The sequence below is a fragment of the Triticum urartu genome, chromosome 3 (genome assembly GCF_003073215.2).
Source record: "Triticum urartu cultivar G1812 chromosome 3, Tu2.1, whole genome shotgun sequence".
Lineage (NCBI taxonomy): Eukaryota > Viridiplantae > Streptophyta > Magnoliopsida > Poales > Poaceae > Triticum > Triticum urartu.
This window is the reverse complement of record NC_053024.1, coordinates 517,867,830-517,875,832: the sequence shown is the minus strand read 5'-3', so window position 1 is coordinate 517,875,832 and position 8,003 is coordinate 517,867,830.

Below are 8,003 nucleotides of genomic sequence, written 5' to 3'. Positions count from 1 at the left end.
TAGGTGGGAGAACTTAGGCGAGTACTGGACTGCAGCTAAGCCCCCGAGTGGGAGGATTTCTCTCCATTCGGTAGGATTTTTCAAACTTAGGCGAGTGCCTGACTGCAGCTAAGTCTCTGAGTGGGAGAACTTAGGCGAGTACTGGACTACAGCTAAGCCCCCGTGTTGGAGGGTTGCTCTCCACTCGGTAGGATTTTTCAAACTTAGGCGAAACGGATTCGCAGCTAAGCCCCCGAGTGGGAGGATTGCTCTCCACTCGGTAGGATTTTTCAAACTTAGGCGAAGCGGATTCGCAGCTAAGCCACCCGCTGGGGGATTTCTTACGCAAACAAAAACAATAATAATTACTGGGAAAATTATAACGCTCTTGTCTTTGATAAATAAACTACAGGAGTTTTTCTTATTACATCTCGTCCGAGTGAGAATTCAAGTATAAAAGGGGCGGAGTAGCTCCGCATTCCAGGCTCGTGGCTCATCAATCTGGCGATCGACATTGTAGAGGTGGTATGCTCCATTGTGGAGGACTCTGGTGACTATGAAGGGGCCTTCCCAAGTAGGAGCAAGCTTGTGTGGTTTCTGCTGATCCACTCGAAGGACTAAGTCTCCTTATTGGAAGGCTCGGCTCTTCATGTTTCTGGCATGGAATCGACGCAAATCTTGCTGATAGATGGTCGATCGGATCAGGGCCATTTCTCTTTCTTCTTCTAGGAGGTCGACTACGTCTTGCCGGGCTTGTTCTGCTTCATCTTCTGAGTAGAGCTCGACTCTGGGAGCGTTGTGAAGCAGGTCGCTCGGTAAGACTGCCTCGGCTCCGTAGACCAGAAAGAATGGGGTTCTTCCGGTCGATCGATTCGGGGTTCTCCTCAATCCCCAAAGGACTGATGGGAGCTCGTCGACCCATGCACCTGCTGCGTGCTTGAGATCGCGCATCAATCGGGGTTTCAGTCCTTTGAGAATTAGGCCATTTGCCCTTTCTGCTTGTCCATTCGACTGGGGGTGAGCGACCGAAGCATAGTCGACCCGAGTGCCCTGAGAGGCGCAAAAGGCCCTGAACTTGTCTGAATCGAAGTTTGACCCATTGTCCATGATGATACTGTGCGGAACTCCATATCTGAATATCAACTCTCTGATGAAACTGATAGCGGTGCAAGCATCGAGATTCTTGATAGGCTTGGCTTCAATCCATTTGGTGAACTTGTCGACTGCTACCAGCACATGAGTGAAGCCGCTCCTACCTGTTCTCAGTGGCCCAACCATGTCCAGCCCCCAAACTGCGAAGGGCCAGACGAGTGGAATGGTTTTCAGGGCTGACGCGGGCTTGTGCGGCATATTGGAGTAATACTGACACCCTTCACATTTGTCGACTATCTCTTTAGCCATCTCATTGGCCCGTGGCTAGTAGAACCCCGCTCGGTATGCTTTAGCCACAATGGTCTGAGAGGACGCATGATGACCATAGGTCCCCGAGTAGATATCGTTAAGGATCATCTGACCTTCTTCTGGTGTGATACACTTCTGGCTGACCCCAGTCGCGCTTTCCCTATATAACTGTCCCTTTATGACTGTAAAGGCCTTGGGTCGGCGGATGATCTGTCGAGCCTCTTCCTCATCTTCTGGGAGTTCTTTCCTTAGGATGTATGTGATGTACGGTTCTGTCCAGACGGGAGTGATAACCAGCACTTCCATTATCAGATCGACCACAGCTGGAACTTCAACTTCAGTTGGATCCATGGCGCTTTTTGGTTGCGGGGCCTCTTCCGTGAAGGGATCCTCCTGGACTGATGGTGTGTGGATGTGTTCCAAAAACACATTGCTAGGAATGGCTTCTCTTTTGGAACCTATTTTTGCCAAATCATCAGCTGCTTGATTTTTCAGTCGGGGTATGTGATGAAGCTCTAACCCCTCGAATTTCTTCTCCAGCTTTCTCACTGCATTGCAATAACCAGTCATGGCTGGACTTCTGATATCCCACTCCTTCATCACCTAATTAACCACCAAATCTGAGTCGCCATAGACCATGAGGCGACGGACGCCGAGTGAGATGGCCATGCGCAACCCATATAAAAGTGCTTCATATTCTGCCTCGTTATTGGAGGAATCAAAATGGATTTGAAGAACATATCTGAGTTTATCTCCTCTGGGGGAGACCAACACCACTCCGGCACCGGAACCGCTCACCATCTTGGAGCCGTCGAAAAACATAGTCCAATGCTCCGAGTGAATCTGAGTCGGCAGCTGCTGTTCAATCCACTCGGCGACGAAATCTACGATTGCTTGGGACTTGATAGCTTTCTTTGCCTCAAACTTGATATCAAGGGGAAGGAGTTCAATCGCCCATTTTGCCACTCGACCAGTTGCATCCTTGTTATGCAGGATCTCTGATAATGGAGCGTCGCTGATGACTGTGATGGAATGATCAGAGAAGTAGTGAGCAACTTTCTTGGTGGTCATATAAATCCCATATACCAGCTTCTGATAGTGAGGATATCTTTGCTTCGATGGGGTCAAGACTTCAGAAATATAATATACTAGGCGCTGAACTTTGAAGGTTTTCCCTTCTTCTTCCTGCTCGACCATAAGTACCGTACTGACGACTTGTCCTGTGGCTGCAATGTAAAGCAGCAAAGGCTCTTTTGCTGATTGGGGCAGCAAGCACCGGCTGGGTGGAGAGCAGAGCTTTGAGCTCTGCAAACGCTGCATCAGCTTCAGGAGTCCACTCGAACTTGTCGGACTTCTTCATCAATCAGTAAAGAGGTAATGCCTTTTCACCGAGACGAGATATGAATCGACTTAGGGCGGCCAAACAACCAGTAAGCTTCTGGACGTCGTGCACTCACACAGGGCTTTTCATTCGGAGTATAGTGCCAACTTTTTCTGGATTGGCGTTGATTCCCCGTTCAGAAATGAGAAAACTGAGTAACTTTCCGCCAGGGACTCCGAATGTACACTTTGATGGATTAAGCTTGATATCATACCTCCTGAGGTTGGCAAAGGTTTCAGCAAGGTCGGTCAGCAGGTCGGAACCCTTCTGTGACTTGACCACAATATCATCCATGTATGCTTCCACGTTCCGACTGATTTGAGTGAGTAAACACTTCTGAATCATCCTCATGAATGTGGCTCCGGCATTCTTGAGGCCGAACGGCATGGTAACATAACAGAAGCACCCGAATGGAGTGATGAAAGCTGTCTTGATCTCGTCAGGTCCATACACACGGATCTGATGGTACCCGGAATAGGCGTCTAAGAAAGACAGTCGCTCACATCCCGCAGTCGAGTCGACTATCTGGTCGATGCGGGGGAGAGGAAAATGATCTTTCGGGCAGGCCCGATTGATATGTTTAAAGTCAATGCACATGCGAAGTGACTTGTCCTTCTTGGGGACCATGACAACGTTGGCGAGCCACTCGGAGTGGTAGATTTCTCGGATGAACTCCGCTGCTAAGAGCCGAGCCACCTCTTCGCCAATAGCTTCTCTCTTTTGGACGGCGGACCGTCGAAGATGTTCCTTGACAGGTTTTACTTTTGAGTCGACTCTCAGGCGATGCTCAGCCAGCTCCCTGGGAACACCTGGCATGTCAGAAGGCTTCCATGCGAAGATGTCCCAGTTCTCACGGAGGAACTGGATGAGCGCTTCTTCCTATTTGGAGTCGAGTGTTGTCGAGATATGAGTCGGGGCGGCGCTGGGGTCGGTCGGGTGGATGTGAGCTGTCTTCGTGTCGCCAGTCGACTGGAAAGCTGACTCTGTAGCGGGCTTCTTGGCTCGCAACAGATCACTCGGGTCTGCAGTCTTCTGGTATTCCTGCAACTCCACCACTGCCATCTGTGCGTCGGCGATCTTCGAACCCTTCTGAAAACATTCTTCCGCTTTCTTCTGCCCGTAATGGTGATCACACCTTTGGGGCCAGGCATCTTCAATTTGAGATACACGTAACATGGTCGGGCCATGAAGCGTGCATAAGCCGGCCTGCCCAAAATAGCGTGATAGGCACTCTGGAAGTCTACAACTTCAAATGTCAACTTTTCTTTGCGGTAATTCTTGGAATCACCGAAAACCACATCAAGAGCAATCTGGCCGAGTGATTCAGCCTTCTTCCCAGGAATGACTCCATGGAAACTCATGTTGCTGGCACTGAGTCTGGACATCGGAATGCCCATCCCCTTCAACGTCTCAGCGTATAATATGTTCAAACCACTGCCACCATCCATCAGGACTTTGGTCAGTCGAGTGCCTTCAACAACTGGGTCGACCACCAAAGCTTGCCTCCCAGGGGTGGCGATGTGCGTTGGGTGGTCGGACTGGTCGAATGTTATGGCAGTCTGAGACCATTTCAGGTAACTAGGTGTCGCCGGAGCGACCATATTCACCTCTCGGTTAATAACTTTCAGTCGACTTTTGCTCTCAAACATCAGCAAAAATCATCAGGGTGGAATTGACTTGAGGGTATCCGTCATCACTGTCCTCTTTGTCTTCGACCTTGTCTGACTCCTTTTCCTTACCCTTGGGCTGCTTGCCCTGGAACTGCTGGATCAAGAGTCGACATTGCCGAGTGGTATGTTTCGGGTAAATAAAATTACCCTCTTCATCTTTCTTCGTGTGGACGAGACACGGTAAGTCCAACACATCATTTCCCTCCTGGTCTTTAACCTTTTTGGGGTTCCAAGGCCCTTTAGGTTTCCCTTTAGACTTTCCTTGGGCCAAAGCTAAGGCCTCCCCGGGAGCCGCTGGCTCCGCTTTCCGCTTCTGTTTCCGACTGGAATTGCCTCCGGTTTCTTGGGCGACTGACTTGAGCTTGCCACTCCTGAGTCGATCCTCATCTTCGCCATTAGCGTACTTGGTGGCAATCTCCATCATCCGATTCAGGGACATATCCCCGGTTTGATCGAATTTCAAATTCAGTTCTCTGTACTTGACGCCTTCCTTGAAGGCACAAACTGCTTGGTGGTCGGGCACATTCTCCACCGAGTGATTTAACGTGATCCACCTCTGGATGTAATCCCTCAAAGTTTCATTCGGCTTCTGTACACAAGACCGCAGTTCCGTCAGCCCTACCGGTCGCTTGCACGTACCTTCAAATGTGGTGACGAACACTCGGGAGAGATCCTCCCAAGTGTAAATGCTGCTAGGCGCTAACTGGTTCAGCCACGCTCTAGCCGATCCCTCCAACATGAGAGGCAGGTGCTTCATGGCCACTTCGTCATTGCCGCCGCCAATCTAGATGGCCACTCGGTAATCTTCAAGCCAAGTATCGGGCTTGGACTCGCCAGTGAACTTACTGACTCCATTCGCCAACCTAAAGTTGGGAGGAATCACAGCTGCCCTGATGGCTCTACTAAAGCATTCTGGCCCCGAAACATGTACTCTGCTGCTGGCTGGCGCATCTCTGACATGGCTTTCTCGGTGAGCCCTGTTCCTGTCGACCAGACCTTGGATGAGGATGGATCTCGCGTCAAAGCCTGGCCCTCTAGGGTCGACTGGAATCCTTCGCCTACCACTATGAGGGTGCCTGTCATCCTGCTGGCGAGGCACATACGACCCGCTCCTCGGGGGAGGCGTGGGCACTCGACGTCGACCGTCACGATCGACTCGGTGATCATACTGCTCATGGTTCCCATACTGGTCACGCCGGTCTCCACATCCCTCATGCCTCGGGGGCGATCTCGGGCTGTGAGCCGACTAGACTGTGTCCGCAGCAACGGATCTGCTGTGAATTCTGTTCCGCGACTGAGAAACAGCGGAATTCTGATCTCCTGCTGCCCGGAGTAACGCTCTGATCTGCAGCAAGCCTCTGCCAGCCTCCGACTGGGAAGGCTAAATCGATTCCACTATACGGGCCACGGCTGCTAAATTCTGAATCGGAGTCCAATATACCTGCAGGGGCGGGAAGAGCTGACGTCGACTGGATTCGGGAACCCGTTGTCGTGCCCGCTCGTCGAGTGCTCGCTGGAGGTTCTCCAGTCGAGTGCGCTCGGCCAAGTTTGCCAGGCACGCGTGCTCCAAGGCGCGAGCCTCGGGGGTTTCTCCAACGATAGGAGTGTGCAGCGCATCCACATTCCGGCGGCGAAGTTCTTCTCTCTGCAGGGACGTGAGAGGCTCGGGAAGATACTCCTCATGGGGACGTGACGGGGCGCCTCCTCCCGCGCCTCCGTCGGTGCGGGTAAAACTGGGGGGACTGGGTGGTCCGTGGACCATCAGAACCTCTGCCTCCGGATCGCTGCTGTCGCACTCATATGCAGTCTCTTCGGAGCCAGTCGAACAGGCCGTAGAGGGATTCGTCGGGCTCGATCGCCGCGACTTGAGGGATGGCCAACTGGCGGGCCACCGCGTGTCTCACCCACCGCTGAAGTCTCGACCGACAGGAGCGCTTGCGCCGGCGGGAAACGGGGAGGGAGGACAACGCAGGAGCCGACCGGTAGGGGGTCGACGGTTGCCGCAGGAGAACGCCGCGGACGCACGCGCTAAAGTGTGTTGCCCCGCGGACAGGGAGTGCGTCCACGTCGAGCGGAGCCTCCTGAAGCCAGGCGGAGTCGTCGACGATGAACGTGAGCGCGCCGAGACGGATCTCGCGGCCCTCCACCAAAACTCCATCGAAAACCATGATGATTCGGGTCAGAAAAGATCGCAACTCCTCCAACAAAATGCTAAAACACTTGCCCCACGGTGGGCGCCAACTGTCGTGGTTCTATGTCTGACAGTAATGTAGGGGGTAAGTATGGAGAGGCGAGATCTTAGCTATGGAGAAGTTGTAAGGACGCAAGATTTACGAGTTCAGGCCCTTCTCGGAAGAAGTAAAAACCCTACGTCTCGGAGCCCGGAGGCGGTCGACTGGATTATGTGAGTATGAGTTACAGAGGTGCAAACCCTTGTCTCGGAGGAGGGGTGTGGCTTATATAGAGTGCGCTAGGACCCCGGCCAGCCCACGTTACGAAGGGTTCAATGTACATTAAGGCAGGGCGTTTCTGGTAACGCTAGTAATAAAGTGCTATGATGACCATAAAAGCTACTTAATGACCGACCGTTAGCGTGCGGGGCGCCTTTAGGTCTCCTGGCCATCGAGTGGTTGGGTCTTGGTCAAGTGATTGCTTCTTGGTCGAGTGTCTTCGAGTCTGTCGAGTGGGACACCTTCAATTCGACTGAAAGGCGATTCCTTCTAGAGATGTCCTTGGGTAGGGCAGTTAGGACAGGTCCATGACCCTACCCTAGGTCCTTAGCTTCATCAGTAGGCGCGCCCCCACCCTCATGGGCCCCACGGAGCTCCACCGACGTACTTCTTTCGCCTATATATACTCTTATACTGTAAAAATATCAGGGGGAGCCACGAAACCACTTCTCCACTGCCGCAACTTCCCGTACCCGTGAGGTCCCATCTGGGGCCTTTTCTGGCGATCTGCCGGAGGGGGAATCGATCACGGAGGGCTTCTACATCAACACCATAGCCTCTCCGATGATGTGTGAGTAGTTTACCACAGACCTTCGGGTCCATAGTTATTAGCTAGATGGCTTCTTCTCTCTCTTTGGTTCTCAATACAAAGTTCTCCTCGATGTTCTTGGAGATCTATTCGATGTAATACTTTTTGCGGTGTGTTTACCGACATCCGATAAATTGTGGATTTATGATCAAGTTTATCTATGAATAATATTTGGTTCTTCTCTGAATTCTTATATGCATGATTTGATATCTTTGCAAGTATCTTCGAATTATCGATTTAGTTTGGCCTACTAGATTGATCTTTCTTGCAATGGGAGAAGTGCTTAGCTTTGGGTTCAATCTTGCGGTGTCCTTTCCCAGTGACAGTAGGGGCAGCAAGGCACGTATTGTATTGTTGCCATCGAGGATAAAAAGATGGGGTTTATATCATATTGCTTGACTTTATCCCTCTACATCATGTCATCTTGCTTAAAGCGTTACTTTGTTCTTATGAACTTAATACTCTAGATGCATGCTGGATAGCGGTCGATGTGTGGAGTAATAGTAGTAGATGCAGAATCGTTTTGGTCTACT